At 41.8% G+C, this 19,495-nt stretch overlaps 1 protein-coding gene across 4 annotated transcripts in view; it reads left to right on the top strand.

Annotated features, from left to right (window-relative positions):
• The first annotated feature begins 18,909 nt into the window (after nt 1-18,909).
• The window catches only part of ZNF652 (zinc finger protein 652), a 292,555-nt gene continuing 291,969 nt past the window's right edge, over nt 18,910-19,495 (top strand). For 2 of the 4 annotated variants that reach the window (XM_069237788.1, XM_069237790.1), the window contains exon 1: nt 19,280-19,391. The gene's annotated coding sequence lies outside the window, so the exon portion shown is untranslated. The other 2 variants (XM_069237791.1, XM_069237787.1) reach the window with 2 other exon arrangements.

Genomic DNA, 19,495 nt, shown 5'->3' with positions numbered 1-19,495 from the left:
CTGATGATGAATTTGATGATTCCTCTGACCAATGCTCTCACCGTGATAACTCCCACACACCTCTCACACAACCTGCAACAAAGGGACCAGACATTGATCTGTAGCTGTGCTGGTTTTCAACTTTTCCAAGAAACATATGATGCACAGGCCCTGGGCTATCACATTGACAAATTAAGTTGGTGGAGCTCTGTTTGCAATCTTAAAACTTTTTTACTTGTTTTGATAGCTTAGTTTGGGCTTTTAGTTCACATAGGGCAAAATATGCTTCTGGGGAGGAGGTATTGGATAGTGGACTTCGGGTGTATGGTAAGTTTATGTTTTTTGTGTTTTTGTATTCTTACAAGTGCAACTAGGCTACTTACAGACAGATGGATGGACAAGGATACCATGCCCTAAAACATTCACCAAGGGAGGTACATCACAAATCCATGATTGAGGCATTTACGCTGACCCAAGTGCAAACCAGTGTCAGGCTGATACCCCTGATATGGATGTCTTACCTGCCTGTGCATGGGTATATTCAACAGGTAATTTATATGAAATGCCTATGAGTATGTGTGATATTGTGCATAGCCAATTCCGCATTTTATCACAGAATGTGAATGGATTAAATGATTAGGAGTGCAGCAGTTATGTTATACATTAAGCGGCATGCACCAAGGACCATATTACTGAATATGCGCATAGCCCTTGTTTGTGCCGGGTGCACCTTTCAAAAGGTGCGTCTGGCACAAACAAAGAGAGTATGCTGTAATGTAGTGCATGCACTGCACACAGGGCGGCTATAAACTCGTGATGCCCTCTGGGCAACGCATTTAAGAGAAATATGGAGCAGCTGTTAAAGCTGCTCTGTGTGTCTTTGTGTAGGGGCACCTGGCCTGCACTTTTAAGGGGGATTAGAGATCCCCTTGCAGGTGGGTGCAGTGAGTAACTCCATGGGACACCTTTTCATACCTCCCCGGGGGTCACTTTTTTGTGGCATTCTTTCAGTGCACCTTCTAAAGGCATGTTTGCTTCTGCGCCCCCGTCGATAATACGGCAGAAGCACAGAGGCAAAGGGATTCCCTCATTTGCATAGGGCCACGCCTTCTGACGATAACGCTTGCAATATATGCGGGTAACACTATTGGTAATACTAAAGTGCCCCAGGGGCATGCAAAGTGGGTGCAAACACCCATTGCGCCTTAGTGGCACTTTATGTAATACAGCCTCTTATGCCCTCCTACTGCAGGACACACACCTACTAGGTACTAACTGCAATTTCCTTGGTCAGTTTGGCTATATGGCTATATTTCATTCAGGTTTTGCCCAGGGCTTACGGGGTGGCTATACTGTTACATAAGACAATCCCCACTTGGAGTGACAAACACACTACGAGATAATATGGGTTGGTATGTTATAATGAGAGGACAGATGGAGGGACGTCTATGGACCCTGGTTAGTTTACATCTTCCAGCAGACCTTCAAGATAATACCTTAATGACTATTAAGTACTTACTTAGCAAACCTCTCAGAATAACGCTGGTGGGTGGTGACTTTAATTTAGTGAAGAACCCTATCCTGGAAGTCCACAGTGCAGCGACTCTAACTAAACCTAGAAACTTACCAAATGGGCCTCCTCGCTGGGCCTTGAGGACACATGCCAGTGCTGGCATGACAACCCTACTCAAAACAACTACTATTTCAATGCACACTGTTCCCACTAACGTATTGGTTACATCTTTGTCCCAGCAGTAGACGTTAGTATGATACACAGGTGAACATCCTACCATGGGAGCTCTCTGAACACTCCCTGCTGGAGATATGCTTACAGGGGGGTTGACATAGGGCTGCATAGGATCTGGCAATCTGATCCCATGGGTTCAGGCAATTAAAAGCTTGGTGATTTAAGGATGAACATCTTTCTGACCTTTTGCGTGAAACAGTGATCGAATTGTTCTAACACAACACTGGTTTGCCATGTGTTGTGGGATGCATTTAAGATGGCGGTTAGAGGAAGCACTATGACATATTGTGGAGGCCGGGAGCAAGATAGGGTGCAAAATATGAATGACCCTGAGAAGGAGATTAGGGAACTCGAGAGGCACCTGGTGCAGGTGCATTCTATAGATAGGGTGCGAGATATGGGTGACTTTGACAAGAAGATTAGGGAACTGGAGAGACTCCTGGAGAAGGTGCATACAACAGACTGGGTGTGAGATGTGATGATCTTGAGAAGAAGATTAGGGAACTGGAGTGGCTCTTGGTGCAGGTATATACGACAGAACACAGCAGAGAACCAAAGAGGGCTAAACAGACCTTTTAAGAAATGATGTCTACACACTCAACATGGAATATGTGAGTGGGGAGATAAAATGGGAAAACTCATATATTGGCCGCTTAACCGTGTTGCTGAAATATGATTAATCCCATCAATACTGGATGAAATGAGGCAGGTCATGGGAGGTAAGGAAATTGCTAAACCTTTGATGAGAATTATGAGAATCTTTATGCTGAGCGTCACTCCACAAATAAAACGGGAGTGCCCCATTGTTTCTAACTTGCTTATGGATGAACTCACTGCTGAGAATTGCGCTGAACTTGATTTCCCAATAATGATAGAGAAAATGTACCAAGCCGTACTGGTCATGCCAACAGAGAAGGTAGCCAGCCTAAACAGAATTCCTGCAGAGCTCTACAAGAAATATAACTCACGGATCTTGCCACACCACCATGCGTGTACGAAGAGGCATACAGTGTGGGTGCACTCCCCATGATACATGGAGGTCCCTTGTTGCAGTTAGTCCTAAGGCAGGAAAGCTGCATACGCATGGTCCCGCATCTCGCCCTCTATAATTAATTAATGTCAAAGTGAAACTCCTAGCCAAGATCCTGGCTAAAGTGGTTCACACTTTATTTCTGCTCCAGAGCAGGTTCATGCCTGGGAGACGCACCAGGCATTGTCTGCAATGATTGCAGGCTGCCCTGGCATGCTCCTGAGAGGCTTCAGCAGTAATGTCAATTGACTTTAAAAATGACACCGTGCATTGACTTTTCATGCACGAAACACTCCTGAAAAGAGAATATGGCCCTTGGTTTCTGAGATACCTCACATTGTTATATACAGATCCATGGGCTCAGGTTCAAGTGAACAGGATGTTTTTTTAACCCTTTTTCATAGCATGGGGGTACAACACAGGGTTGTCCCATCACTGCTTTTATTCGCACTAGTGATTGAGTCGCTGGTGAAATGGGTCCTGTCTGGTGCACAACTTACAGGTTTTCAATTGCCAGAGGATACTGAAGATAGAATATGTGTATTTGCTGATGACCTCTTGATATATGCACAATGCCCTGCCATGTCCCTGTTGCATGTGATGTGCGTGTTGGAGGTGTTTGGTGACATCTACTTTCCGGTTACGGGAGTGACCTGAGAAGTAATGGTAGAAACTAGCCTCCATAGAGCCACTGATAATTTCCGATGCTTAGGCATGATGGTAAGACACTGATAAAGAAAGTTGGGAGCTTAATATAGCCCTTTAGTTGGCAAGAGTGTGGCAAGGCATGCTGACTTGGGCAGCTCTTCCACTTTCCATAATAGGCAGGGAGGCATTGTTTAAGAAGATCACTACCCCACTGTTTTTGTATACCCTTTAAAATTACCCATTCCAGCCTCCTAACACATTTTTTTATTCAGTACAAACAATGCTGTCAAGGTTCCTTTGGGCAGGATGCCACACCGGGAGTTGCCTTTGATAAATGCATGCAGTCTATGTACGAGGATGGGCTTGCTATACCAGACATCACAAAGTACTATTGAGCCCTGCAGTTAACATACATTAATAAATGGGTATTCTGCAACAGATCTGATCCTGCAGTTCGACTGCAGCTAAACTTGCTGTGTTGACATGGGAGTACATGGAGTACATTTTCCCCATACCCTACTGTCTATTGTCAGAGCTCTTTTGCTGTGTTGGAATGCTGCGAGAAAAAAGCATCAAGTGGAATAATAGGCTCATAGGGGAGACACCATTGTGACACACATCTTCCCCAAGTGACTGCTCGTCTGGGTTTCTGCTTATGGGATCTGGTTGGCATTTCTAGGGTGTCTGTAATGGTGACCACATTAAAACTTTTAAACAATTGACTAATCCCTTTGCTTTCTGTAATACCTAATTTTATAGGTATCTGCAACTTAAGCATGCTCTAGACCTCTACATAGACAAATTACGAGCGCTACCTGACTTTAGTCCAGTAGAAGTCAAGATCACGATGGAACAAGTAGGACGAGGGGAGTTTCAAGTATATACAGGTCCCTCCTGCTTAACATTCCAGATCCCCTCCAAACGTTACGGAACACTGGGAGACAGATATAGGGTCACTGGAGGACGAAGAGTAGACGGAAGCGAAAATGCCTTCCCTCAAACACCCTGACCATTTCTTCATGACTCTGACTCATACAATTCATATACCTGCAACGACTATTTTAACCCCCCTCTCAGACTGTGGCATATGAGCTACATGGCACATTCCTAAATGTTAAATGGGATTTCCCAAGCATAGTGGCCTACTGGCAATAGGTCCATAAAGACGTGGTTACAGTATTGGGCCACCAGGTGGCATTAGGTGCCAAAGTTGTGATTCTGGGAGTAATGGATGAATGGGATGGCATTAACAGTTACAAATCTCTGGAGGGCATTGTTCTTATAATAAGCTAAGCATGGCATTGCCACGTACTGGAGGGGCAGTAGCCCCCCGTACAATAGTGGAACAGCGATCAGGTATGGACACTTGTGCATTGGTAAAGAAAACAGCCTAGAAGGCAGCAAAAACACCAAAAAATACGGGGGCATAGATCTGGCTAAATGACTTTCTTAAATAAAAATTGAATTTATGTATGGTCTTTACCATTATATCAATTCATTGTTTGAGCATGGCAATGTCCTGTGCTGGGCATCATATTTCGTATGAAGTGACTGAGTTCCATCCTTACGCTGCCTGAATTTGATGATGTGCATTTACTGTTTACTGTCTTTGCTGTAAAAACAGTTTATAAAAAAATGGAACCAATCGTTATTCTTCGAGGTCATCCAGGAGATTTGTTGAAGTGTTTAGACCTGAAGCATGCCTTTCTGCCGGTCCCAATATGTAAGGAACACAGGACATTTCTTTAATTGTATTGGCAAAGTCACTTTTACAGGTTCAGGTCCCTTCCATTTGGTCTGTTTTCTGCCACATGGTGTGTCACCAAACTTCTAAAGCCAGCGGTAGCCACTCTTAGATCTAAAAAAATGGTAACATATTTGGACAATATGTTTCTGGGCAAACAGAAGGATGTGTTGGTGAGCCAGGTACAGGAAGAGGTGGACTTTATTGAAACTCTTGGATTTTGTAATAAATGTGGAGAAATCAAAGATATACCCTTGTGGAGAATGGATTTCTTGGGGTTCCTTATGGACTCAGACAAAGGTATTTTTCTCCTTTTGGATTCAAAGCTAAAAATGATCAGGAAGATGCTGAGAGGGGTGTTAGCTTAAACTCAGCTTTCCCTCAAGCAACTAGCGAGGCTGGTGTGTCTGCTCTCTGCAAATATTCAGGCGGCATTACAGTTGGTAAAAATCAGGCATGTTCAGAGAAGCCTCAGTTATTCAAAGATGGTTCCTTTAGATCAGGATGCAGGAGGAAAGTGGTATGGTGGTTAGATTATCTAGGGGCCTGGAATTCTCCACATTCCCGGATCTTGTCTTAGTGTCAGATGCATGTCTCTGTGGATTGAGAGTAACGTTGCGCATCTTATAGTCTGGAGGGAGATGGCCCGAGAGGGAGTGATCAATCCATATAAATTGTTGAAGCTGCTTGTAGGCTCCTTTTCAGTCCAGAGTTTTGTTAAATGTAAGGCAAGGTGAGCAGTGTTCCTTTGAAAGTACAACTGAAAGATATAGAAACAAACTGGAAGGAACAAGGTGAAAACTTTTAGCAAAGTTGACCAAAGCCTTGTGGGAGTTTTGCCACCAGCAAGGTGTATCCTTGGTAACAGAGTATCTTCGCGGGTCAGAGAACATGGTGGCGAACTAGTGGTCAAGAAATGTGGATGAGAACAGGGAGTGGAGCTTATATAGGCAGGTGTTCAAAGTTGAATGAAATATGGGGCTCTTAGATATAGATTTGTTCACTTAGAGACCTGTAACAAAGCTGGGCAGGTTTTTCAACTGGAGACCGGATACAGACTCTTTGGTAGTGGATGCCTTTCTCCAGGATTGGTGTGAATTGGTCTTGATTGGTCTTGAAATCCATACCAGTATACAGAATTGAACTGCCGCCACTCGTTTCCTCTGTTTGCATGACCTCCTTGGCCCAGAGTTGCAGGCAGTTGGCATCAGCAGTCATAGTAACCCCTTTGAGGAAGAGTCAGTCTTAGTACCTGATTTTGTTGGAACTGCCCAAAGACTGACCAGTTCATTTTCCACTATTCCCTCAGTTGTAGAGAAGCCCTTTCTGTCTGAGTCACTGCCTTCTAGCTCCCGGCAAATTGGAATTGGTCCCATGGCATCTTTCAGGGTGTGTACAGACATGCCCAGACATTCAAATCAACTTCTGGGTACATCTAGGCTTCATGGACTGGGGGTGTGGTCAAAGCTTATTAACCAGCCTTGGAAGTATGGGACGGCTCGAGTGTGGAGCTAGGTTTGGATCCCATTTCAGTAGTTACTGTAGAGGTTTTGAGCTTCTTGACGTCCCTGGCAATGGTGAAAAAGTCATACAGTACAATAAATTAGCATCTATCACAGGGGTGTGGAATTTCTTTAGCCCAATGCCCAGCACATATTAGTTTGGGTTAAGGACACGATTTCATGTATATTTTGTCCCTGGGGCAAGTAGGCCCAACCCCCTGTAGTACAAACCCTTTGACTGCCAGTTTACAGGGAAGGGAACTGTCTGCAGTTGCGGTAATATTTGTGATCATAAGTTAATGATGTTCGAACTTGCAGTTATGGTTCATTAATGCAAAGCCTTATTATTAGGGAAAGCACTTTAAATAAATGTTGTAAGGTCACACTGCACAACTGACAGTGGTTCCAGTGAAAAAAAGTATACGCATATTTGAAAATTTTAACAAGATAGGGCTATGTATAATTCTCCAATAATGCTCTCTTATTAGATGCAAATGTTTGGAGACGCTTGTAAGAGAGATTGATGATTCTTTGCTTTCAAAATAAAATGTTCATAAAAAATGCAAGTAGGAAAAGAAAACGTTTTGCTAAATTACTGTGAAATTTTAGGTACTATTTCTTTGGAGCATCATTTAGTAAAATGTGTTGATGCATGTTAGTATTTCCAAACCATATTCATAATTGAAAATCAGTGTAACCATTTTCAACAAGATTATGGGAGACATGAAAAACGAGCACTGGCAAAGACAACCGATATGACATTGGTCGTCAGTCTTTTGGTTTTGTCAATGTGTGTCTTGTTTTGACATGACTTTTGTAACACTTTATTATTGTAGGAGTTGCCAGGCCCTCACCGTTGTGACAAACATTGGCAAAAATCAAAAAAAGTTTTTGGGTCTCAAAAAGCACACATTGCCACAGCAGTTCCTGGCACTGAACAAAACTACTTTGTGTGCCAATATGCTCCATGTGGAAGAGCAGAATGCTATCACTCACAGTAAAGCCAGATGATAGATAGAGAAAGAAATACAATTTTAATTAAAAGAAAATGTCTTGGTTAATGCCAGACCTAATTAGGGGTCCAATTATTAAAGATAGTCACAACCCATTGTATATGTGTTTGAATTAGTGGTGTTCATGAATTCACAAGAATTTACCGAAGTAGACCAGGAAATCGTACTCCTAGAATATATTTGTGAACTGTATTTTATCATGAACAAATATGCATGTGGAGATTTGCTAGTGTGAAAATCTTTTGAACGTTTACAAATTTACTTTCCCTCCAACCACTTTTTCCCAACCCTGGAACAATTTCTACTTATCAGGAGAAAATGTCCAACCTTTCTCAGTGTGGAAAAAGATTAAAGGACCAATGAAAACCTTAAAACTTGCATGATAGTAGGTTTGCACAGACTCAAAGGCTTTCCAGCCCTGGACCTATTGCTTACTGCTTCCTCCAGCCCTGGTATGTAGATTTGTGGAAAGGTGTCAAAATAAGGCAATTGCTAAAGTAGGGCTTGAAATTGCTAGCATTCAAGCCCTACTTTAGAATTAGCCCTGGCATGATCAGAGAGGCTATTATCAAAGCACTTACATAATGAGATTGCTGCCATAATGTGTTGCTGCACTCATGGCACCCAAGCGGAAAGCAGATTTGTTTTTACAGGACAGGTAGATTTAAGAAGCAACATGTCTCATGGCCAAGGAGATATTTTATTAAATTCCATACCCCTGAATTATTCTAGTGAGTGTGGAGTATCAGAAGTGGAATATATTTTGTCTATTTTATCTGTTAAGTAATTAGCTGTTGCCTCACAGTGGGGGACTGAGTGAGTGATAACTTCTGATAAACTAACTTGCTGGCAAAGTCAATAGGTTTCACCTATGTAGGATCTATTGGCTTTGTCAATGTTTTTTAAACATGTTGCAGAGCAGCGCAGGCTTCTGAGCAACATGACAAAGAAAAAGCGCTATGATGCGGCCATCTTTGACTGGATCATGGTGATTTTTTTTCTCTAAGCCTTGTTGCACAGTAGCACGTGTTGCTGTGTAATATGTCCTAAAAAGTGCAATGGGGTCAAGCAACACAAGGGAGGTGTGGGGGTGGAGGGAGGGATCAGCAATAACACATAGGAAAAGGAGGGCGAGGGGCAAAGTAACACAAGAGAGTTGCAAGAGAGGGGAAAGGAGCTGCTTCAACACCCCCTGCATGCTTCAGAAGATCTACAAATGGATCCCCACGGAAACCAGAAGAACAGTCACCCAAGCCCTCGTGACTACGGCAATGCCCTCTACGCAGGAACCACAGCCAAACTCCAGAAAAGACTGCAACGCATCCAGAACGCCTCTGCATGCCTCATCCTGGACATACCCCGCCACTGCCACATCACAGCCCACCTGAGAGACCTACACTGGCTCCCTGTCAACAAGTGAATCATGTTTAAACTCCTCACCCAGGCTCACAAGGCACTGCACAACACCGGACCAGAGTACCTCAACCGACCCGACTGCTTCGCTCCGCCGACCTTGCCCTCGCCACTGTTACACGCATCCACAGAACAACCGCCGGGGCAGATCGTTCTCCCACCTCGCCGCCAAGATGTGGAACACTCTTCCCACCCACCTGCGTCAGACTAAGGACCTAGTTACCGTCAGGAGACATTTTAAGACATGGCTGTTCGAGCAGTAGTAGAAAGCGGGTGTGAGAAAGAGGTGCAGGGGAGGTGGGAAGGAGCAGCAAAAACAGACAGCACAAGGAGGATGTGGGGGGGACAAGCAACCTGAGGGAGGAGCAGGGGAGGGAGATGGACTGTAGAGTGCTATGCATGGCAAAAAGTAAAAAGAAACAGGAGGCGCTGACCAATAACAAGCAAGCAACCAAGAGTAACATGGATGCCAACCAATGATAAGTAATAGACCGTCTCTAGGCCCACTTTAAACATTTTTAACATAAGTTTTTGCCAGCAATGCATGCGCTGTCTCAGGCGAAATCTAAAAAACAAAAACACACTGTAACACATTATATAAAATGTGTTTAAAAAACAATAGCACTATTTCAATGCAGTGCATAAATCTAAATAAGTGTGAAAATGCATCCTACACATTGTTAATCATGCACAAAAGATATAAACACATAAAAGTCTTCAACTATTGACTTGTCATTATGCAATACTAGTGCAAAGCAGAAACTAACTCCATGTAACGCAGTGCAAGAGGTTATTCTTCTCGCTTTGTGCATAAGCATGTCATAACTACTGCAGATATTTAAGCCATTTCTAGAGCCTCACAATACAAATGTGGGATAAGCTGACAAAATATACCTCATAACACAGACTTAAGAATGGAAGCGTCAGACATAAAACATTGAAAACTAACTTATAGGCAACCTGAAATATTCCGACCTATGCAACAGGTAAATATTTGCTTCAGAAAGAACTTTTCTAATGTGATCAGGTCAAGGCAAATGTAAGTAATAAGTTAATTTTTATTCTAGAGAAATGTCCCCAGCAGCGGAGGCGTGACCATCCAGGTAGGTGGCCAGTATTCAACTGTCTGAGGCTTGAAATGTCACATTCCAGGAGTGAATGTGGAACATTGAATATATATCAAAGTAAACAGTTCCAGAAGTGACGAGTGCAGAACTCTCATGCAGCAACCAATACAATTATTGCACTGGTAACAAATTATCCAAATAACCTAATAAAGAGAACTAACTCACATTACAATACATCAGCTCCCTCCGTAGTAAAAAGAAAATATTAAATAACAATTATAAAACAATAATACCCAACACTAATAAAATGCAGAAGAACAATAGGATGTAAAGAATACAAAAATGTAACCTATTATAAAATCAACAATTTTTTGAGTAGTATAACCTCTCTTTTTGGGGGGATTTCCACAGATTTGTGATCATCACTTTGAAAAAAATAATTGTTAACCACAGATGAGGCAGTGGGCTCAATAATTTCAAAATCCATATCAGAGTAAGAATGTACTTCACTGGACACCTTACCAACTTCCTGAAAAATAATATTGTTATCCCTTGTATTTCCTTCAGAGAGAGACCTCCCCTCAACCACAGGATCTGGATAAGACGATAATGGTGAAGGCACGTACAACTCACTTGCATTCAAAAAACTATCCAAAGAATTATTATTATATTTTCTGTTGACCAAGAATTTTTCATTAACTTTTACAATATCTTTATCAGCTTTAGCAATTTTGATCTACCATGTTTTAAAATGTTCAACAGCCCATGTGCAGGCTAAAGCCTCACTTTCACAGGTGGAGTATTTTGCTTCTGAACAAGAAAGGTGTCTGATGCAAAAGCCACAGTGTTTTCTTTACCCTGACTCTTCTGAGTAAGCATTGCTCCCACGCCTTCAGAGCTGACATCAACATAAACACAACTTAATTTCTGACTAAATGGAGTCAGAGGAAGAGCATTAATAATAGCATTTTTCAAAGTATTAAATGCTTCCTGGTGTTCATTCAACCATATGAATTTCACCCCATTTTTAAGCAATTTCACAATGGTAATGCTACTTGGGAAAACTTACATACAAATCTGGAGTAAATCTAACACAGACCTCTGTACGATCTTAGTTGGTCTTTGTCAATGGTTGTACCTATATTTTCAATAGCTTGAAATGAACATGGTTTAGGTAAAATACCTTTCGCAGAAATAGTGTGTCCTAAATACTAAACTTCCTGAGTGAGAAATGTATAGTTTTCCATCTATAACATCAAGCCTTTATCTTATAATACTTGTAACACTTTTGACAACTGTAAATTATGGGCATCTAAAGAATCAGCATAGACTACCCTATCGTCTTTAAATGCTACAACCTCATCTATACCTTTAAATAGGTTAAATATAGGCTTTTGAAAAACAGATGCAGCTAACGTGAACCCATAAGGAATGCCTACATATCTAAAGGCACCTTCAGGTGTAATGAATGTAGTAAGGTGCCTGCAATTTGTTTCCAACCAAATCTGGTGATATGCAGATTTGAGATCTTAAGATGTAAAAAATGTTGCTCCTTCCAATTGTGACAATAATTCTTGTATTTCAGGTAAGGGATGGCAGTCAATGATGATTCATTTGTTTAGTGACCTCAAATCAGCACATAACCTCAATAAACCAGATTTATTTTACCAAAACAATTGGAGCACCCATTAAGGTGACTCTATTGGCTAAATCACACCATCATCTAACAACTGTAGTAGTAGTAAAACGATAAGTTATTTTCTGACACTAAGAGGTACATCACTAAGTTTGTGTCCAACATGACAAACATCTGTTTTGAGTTTGATCTCAGGTGAAAAACCATAAATCATACCCAATTCCTTCCTAAATACATCTTCATATTGTTAAATAACATCCTCAGTATCTTGATGTGTAGCCATACAATACACCATAACATCAGAGTATGTATCCAAAATGAGACCTAAATTTCCTTGGTGCCTCTAACCTAACACATGTTAACCATTTTTTAACCTTGTATATTTTTCCCAAAACAGTGGGGGACACATAGGAAATAGAGGCTACACAATAACCTAAAATGTTGATAACTGATTGTCCATAACCATATGCCTTAAGATCATTGCCTTCTAAGTTTCTGTTGATCCAATGTTTCTTGAAAAACACTCCAGAAACTAATGAAAATGGGGATCCTGAATCTATCAGCATGGTGATTTTACCTCCATCAATTGCAACCTCACAGTTCGGTGCTCTACACAACTTGGTGCTAATGTCTATGTTAAGTACATTAGGTTGGCTTCTGTCACCACCATCAACTGTAAGAATTATATTCTCACCTTCTTGAATATCTTGACCAGAGTCAGTCTTGTTTTCCAAGATAGTATTTATTTTGCGTTGAGATCTGCTAAAAGTTGAGAAATATCACATCTTCCAACATTTAAAACATTCCTTTGAAATGGCAGGACATATGGACACTGTTAGCGTGCACACCAGATTCATACCTTGAACATTTGAATTTTAAGCCAATAGCTTTGTTAGCATTTTTATCAATTTTATTTCTGTTGATACAGCTACTTCAAGATGATTTTCCTTTTCATCATTCAATACTCTGCACGAATGTATGGATGGATCCTTCAATTTCCTTAACCACTTCTATCACTTCATTTAATGATGGATTCTTATGTCTTAATAATTGCTCTTGTATTTTCAAGTTGTGACAATACATTATCACTTGATCCCTTATGTATTGATCAGTAATGGTACCAAAGTTACATGTTGCAGATATTATAGCCAGAGCAGCTAAATAACTTACAACGTAACTTTGACCTGATTCATTTGCTGGCTGGTGTCATGAATAAAAATTAAAACGATCCACTACAATATTTGGCTCAATGGTAAAATGTGACTTCAGCCTATTTAACACCTCTGAATACACATCATAATCCTCTACCCCATCAGGTGTTCTGTGCTGGGATAAATGATCAAACATTTCTTGTGTCTCTGCACTAATACAATTCAACAACAAACCCTTCTTTCTAATAGCTGTGAATGAATTAGCATCAGCAGCCATCACAAAATTATTAAATAACCCAATCCATTACTCCACTTCATAGGCAAGTCTCCAGGATTTTGGAGTAATGGTGGCAGTAGGTTTCAACATTCCTGCATGATGAAAAATAAAACAATAAATACATTAGGAGTACAGAAGCTGTAGAGTACTTGAGGAGAGAATATATGTAAAACTTGAGGTGATAATATATATAAAACAGGATCTAAGCGTAAAAACACTTTGTAGATATAAACGCAGAGTTTGGTAATTTAAAGTTGAACCACTGTGTATTGTATGACACCGCTAGGAGACATATAATCACCAGGCAGAAAGTAAAATATGAGCGTGCTAGATGATTAATATATTTGCAATCAAGGGAAAATGTTAAAAATGTGGCATTTAACAGACGCTGTTGCCAGGTGGCTGCCGACACGACATAGCCTGCTGAGAAGGAGTTGAGGAAACAAGGGTGGAATGTAGCCTATGTTTCAGCTGTGTGACTCTTGGCTAAGATGTGCATGCAGGGCTGCTGGTTGTTTCTCTCTCATGTAATTATGCTACAGCAATTTAAGCAAATTGTGCCCACCTCTAATGACTGCTTTAAAAAACACATCAGATGGCATCTGAAAAGGAGTGGGTAGGGCAGGGCTGGAGGCCAACACTAACTCTTCACATTTTCTGAAAAGTCGAAACAAATTTTCAGAATCAGAAAATGATTTCATATCAGAACTCAGAACATTGAATTCCGTTTCAAAGTTAAGTTTGAACATGTCGCCACCATCAGCCTTCCAGTTTTAAAAGGCCACTCTGTGACAAACTCTATAATGCTTTGTGCAAGCGGCAACTTTACGTTTGGGTGGACCAGGCTTTAGTTTTCATGTTATTTTCAAAACAATGTTTTTTACGTTAGGTGAGCACTATTGCTCATGGAAATAAATAATTCAGAAAATTCAGATCATATCTATTCCAAAGGTTTTTGACAGGATAGCATGCACCTAACATCAAATGAACAGTTATAAGTTTTCTTACCTACATTTTTATGGCACATTAATCGAAAGTATATGTTACAAATTATAGACTTGTGTGGGTGTTTTCTTTCTTGCTAATTTATTTGCATCATCAGCAGCACCTTCAATTGGTTAGGAAGTGTGAAGGAATATTTGTATTATTTGCATGCTAGAACAACGTTTGTTGCAAAGTTATTTAACAGCAAATACATTTTTTTGACATTTATTTAGGTTTAATGGCTCCATGCATGAATGTTGTTATTTCATATGAGAACCTTTCAATGTGGGATGCTAACAACAGCTATTTTATTTTGATTTAGGTTAACATAGATTTCTGGCACAGTGGTGCTAATATTGCCAACGTTTTGGCACTGATGTATTCGATCTCAGGAGGATGGGAAGATGCACTGGGCATCAAATCTGTGACTTTCCGGTCACACATTCAAAAATCAAGTGCATTAACTCATTAAGCTCAGCCTTCTGACATCTGCATGTCTGTGCAGCCTCAAACAGGCATTTGTGTAAACTTCCAAAAGAGCAGACTGAAAACATATCTTTGGTCGATAGTCAAGGAGGAACATGTTTTTGAAGATGGATTTAAAAATATTTCATGAGCTCGCTGTCATTTCACGGAAGGAATGTTAGGAAAGCTGGTGAAAATGGTATTCATCTTGATATAACTTTGTGAAAACTTATGTAAAGTGCTTTGTATCTATATCTGTAGAAGCTGCTTTTTAGTGGTCAACCCATTCACTCCCCTTTTTAGGTTGAGCGTAAGCGTTCTACCTTGTGTATACTTTTAGTTTACTTCTTATGGCTTAAAGCGATTTCATTTGTTGGTTGCAGTGTCCTTTAAAAATTCTTGCTTGTTAGTGGTCAGTTCTGCCTTTTTCTGTTTCAGGGCAGTGACAGCAACTACTGTATTATTGCACTTTGGTTTCTTTATCTGTTGCTGTGACGGACTATTTTTTTTGGTGCTCCCTCTTCTCTATGGTTGCTTTAGTCTGGTAGCTGCCTGCGTTTTATTGCTGCATTCCGTTCCTCCCACCTCCTCCCATGTCGCTGACATTTGTTTTGGCTGTATTTCAGTGCTGTCCTTGTTTACCTCTGGCTCCTAAAATAAGCTTATTTTACAAAAGAAACACCTGGTTGTTTAGCTCACTGCTCGTGAAAGCCACAATATGCCATTTCTGGTAGAATGTAGTTAAACTTAGAAGCAATGATGTGAAACTCGCATCTTGAGTCTCTCTCTCCAGGGCCCCTCCCTGCCAGCACTCACGACATTGCACACAGGTCATTGCTTATCTCCTTTATGGGGGCCATAAATCTTCTCAGGCTGCTCTGCTGTTGTTAACTTCATTAGAGCTTTGTTGAAATGCGAGGCAAGAGGGCCTGCAAGACTTTTCATTCTGTTCAAATAAAAAGAAAATACTTTTGTGGCCTTATTTTCCAATTTCTGTGCAGACGTTTACACAACTGGAGGTAGTGCACTCATCTTCTAGTCTCTCCTCAAGGACCTGTGATTTCTGATGTCAGTAGCCACCAGTGATCCCCAAAACATAGCAAGAAAAGACATTACGAGACAAGGTTGACCAATCTATGTGGCAAGAAAAGTCCAGTTCTGAATTTGCAATGCCAATAGCTCTAACTCAAGAAAATGTGAGACCTATTGTATTGCAAATGCTTGTTAAAGTTCTTTGCCAGCAGCTTATAAACATTTTCAAATCCCAGCCGTGGAATTCCTATCGCCTGACACATCTTGTTTGGGGTCAAGGGCTACAAGTTTTTATGTTTACTTTGTCCTTGGGACAAGTAGGCCCAACCCCCTGCAGCACAAACCCTTTGGCTGCCTGATTACAGAGAGTAAGTTGCAGTTGAGTTAATGTGTTTCCAAAAGTTAATGCTGTTCGAACTTGTATTTATGGTTCATTATTTGAAAGTCTTCATTATTAGGGTGAGTGCTGTAAATAAATGTTTTAAGGTCACACTTCACTACTGACGTTGGTTCCAGTACAACAAAAAAAAAACGTGTATACACATGTTTGAAAAGTTTAGGCTATGAGGCTAAGTTTAATGCTCCCAGAATGCTCTCTGATTATATGCAAATGAAGTGTCATTTAGTAAAATGTGTTGATGCATGCTAGTATTTCCCAAAAATATTTCTAATGGAAAATCAGTGTAACCATTTTCAACACGATTATGGGAAGCATGAAAATAAACAAACACTGACAAAGCCAACTGATCTGACATATTTTTATAAGTCTTTTAGTTTCATCAATGCGTGTCTTGTTTTGACATGGCTTTTGTAACACTTTATTGTTGTGGGAGCTACCAGGCCCTCAACATTGTAACAAACACTGGCAAACCCCCCCAAAAAAGTTTTTGAACTCTCTAAAAGCACACCAGTGGCATAACAAAGGCCCAGCAGCCGCCCTCCAGGGGGCCCCTTCAGCACAGCACCTGCCCTGAGTGAGTCTGGAGAGGGGGCTCCTCCATGTTCTTTACTAAGGGGCACCCTCCAGTTTAGTTACGTCACTGATTGCCACTGTAGTTCCTGACACTGAACAAAACTACTTTGTGTGGCAATATGCTCCTTGTGGAAGAGCAGAATGCGATCACTCACAGTAAAGCCGGCCGAAAGAGAGAGAAATAGAAGTTTAATAAAAACAAAATGTCTTTGTTAACACCAGACCTAATTAGGGACCAAGACCCACATGTAGGTAGCTTTTTGCATGTCGCAAACAGCGACTTTCGCTGTTTGCGACATGAAAAAAGCACACTGCGATGCACAAACCCAGTTTTGCGATTCGGTAACCTGGTTACCGAATCGCAAAACGGGTTTGCGACTCGCAATTAGTAAGGGGTGTTCCCTTCCTAATTGCGACTCGCAGTGCAATGTAGGATTGTTTTGTGACCGCGAACGCGGGTGCAAACCAATCGCAGTTTGCACCCATTTCAAATGGGTGCTAACACTTTCGCAAAAGGGAAGGGATCCACATGGGACCCCTTCCCCATTGTGAATGTCACTGTAAACATTTTTTCAGAGCAGGCAGTGGTCCTGTGGACCACTGCCTGCTCTGAAAAAATGAAACGAAAACGTTTCATTTTTCATTTTTGTTATGCATCTCGTTTTCCTTTAAGGAAAACGGGCTGCATTACAAAAAAAAAAACTGCTTTATTGAAAAGCAGTCACAGATATGGTGGTCTGCTGTCTCCAGCAGGCCACCATCCCTGTGAGGGCCGCCATTCGCGAGGGGGTCGCAAATTGCGACCCACCTCATGATTATTCATGAGGTGGGCATTTGTGAAGCCCTTGCGAATCACAGATGGTGTCAGGGACACCATCCTACATTCGGATTTGCGACTCGCAATTTGCAGGTCGCAAATCTGAACCTACCTACATGTGGCCCCAAATTCTTAAAGAAAGTCACAAAAGTGCACCCATGGTATATGTTGTACCCTATAAAATATTTGTGAACTGTATTTTAGCATGGGTAAATACGATGTGTAGATTTGCTCATGTAAAAATCTATTGAGCATTTGCAAGTTCATTTTCCCTCCAGCCACTTTCTTCCCAACCCTGGAAGAAGTTCTAATTCTGTCATTGTCAGGAGTAAATGTCCAACCTTTCTTATTATGGGAAAATATTAGAGAGAAGCTGGTAAAAATCTTTAAAACATGCAGGTTAGTAGGTTTGCAGACTCAAAGGCATTCCAGCCCTAGAACTATTGCTTACTGCTTCCTCCAGCCCCAGTATGCAGATCTGCAGAAAGGTGGCAAAATAAGGAAATTGTTACAGTAGGGATTGAAACTGCAAGTATTTAAGCCCTACTATGGTAGTAGCCCTGACATAATCAGAGAGGCTATTATCAGAGCACTTACATAATGAGATTGCTGCCATAATTTGTCGCCACACTACATGGCACCAAAGGGACAAGTAGATCTTTTTACAGGACAAGTAGATTTGAGAAGCAACCTGTCCACTGGACAAGTAGATATTTTAATAAAAAATGATAATAAACACAGTTTCCCTTATGGAGGAGCCTCCCCTGTCAAATACACTAGAATATGTTTTTTGTAGTCATGTATGACCAATATGCTTACAATGGACTAATATTTTCTTATATTGGCGTTAAGGATAGCTCTACACCATTGTTTGAGGTGTTAGCCTCGCCTCCATTTGTTGGCCTGTTAGCACCCCCCCCCCCCCCTGCCAACACACACTGATCCCCTTACCCCCCTCTCAAGGAAGGGTCTAGTTGCGCCCCTGCATAGACTACATGGCAAAGTAAAGAATTCCAGAAGGGCACGGGTGCAGAAGGCTCTCATACAACAACCAATACAAATATTGCAATAGTAACAAAGTATCCATATAACTTAATAAAGAAAACTAACTCACATTACAAGATGCCTTTTGTAACTGCAAAGCTAAGTTCTAAGGTGGGCGCCAATTACAACACAATATTTTAACCCCGTAGCTGCCATCCGAGAGAAACCCCTTTTTCTGGTTTTCGGGAAGCACGTACTAATGCTCCGTGACACCTTGTTAAAGTTGTCCTGCCTGTAAACGTAAATATCTCGCATTGCAACCCAGCACTAGGTTGATTTAACAGATGACTTGCGCGTGCGCAGAGTAATTCACAGGTAAGGCGACTAACCACCGCGCCTGCGCATTGCTATCACCTGGGAAGTGGGTGATAAAGAGGCGGGGACAACGAGTTCTTTTCGACGTATAGAGGTTCTGAGGTGTTGCTTGTAGCGTACGCTCTGGGCTCCTGGACAACGCGCGCGGGCACGCAATACGGAGACGCGCGGACGCTTCTCGTTTGGGCTGAGGATGCGTGCGCTCTGCAGCGACCTGTTCGGATGTGTGAGCGGGATAGTGTCTCAGAGTGGGCGCGCTCACCCTCGTCTGTTCCTTTGCCTTCGAAGGCGCGTGCTCGGCGCCGCCGCGTCCGTGTGCGCGCGCGCGCCTCTCTCCAGGCCCAGAGCGGCCACGTAGCGCTGCAGCCGCGGGAGGCGGGAGACAGGAGCGCGGGCGGGCCACAGTGCCAACCTCCCGGGAAACATGGAGGGCCGGGTGAGTTTCTGGGAGAAAGAACAGAGGGAGACGGACTTGGACTGAGGGGCTAGAACGGAACCCATAGTCTACAGTCCGGCCTCTGAAGGGACTGAGGCCTACAAGGAAAGTCGGCCTGGTAGGGGAACCCTTGTTTCACTTCTTGTGGTTTCACTCTGCTGCATACCTTTATAACACTGGTCATTTGGCAGTTGGACTACTCTCTTGTTCTTGTCAACTTGA

The sequence above is a fragment of the Pleurodeles waltl genome, chromosome 6 (genome assembly GCF_031143425.1).
Source record: "Pleurodeles waltl isolate 20211129_DDA chromosome 6, aPleWal1.hap1.20221129, whole genome shotgun sequence".
NCBI classification, from domain to species: domain Eukaryota; kingdom Metazoa; phylum Chordata; class Amphibia; order Caudata; family Salamandridae; genus Pleurodeles; species Pleurodeles waltl.
The sequence above is the reverse complement of the archived record's forward strand: the minus strand, read 5'-3'. Positions and strand labels throughout refer to the sequence as shown.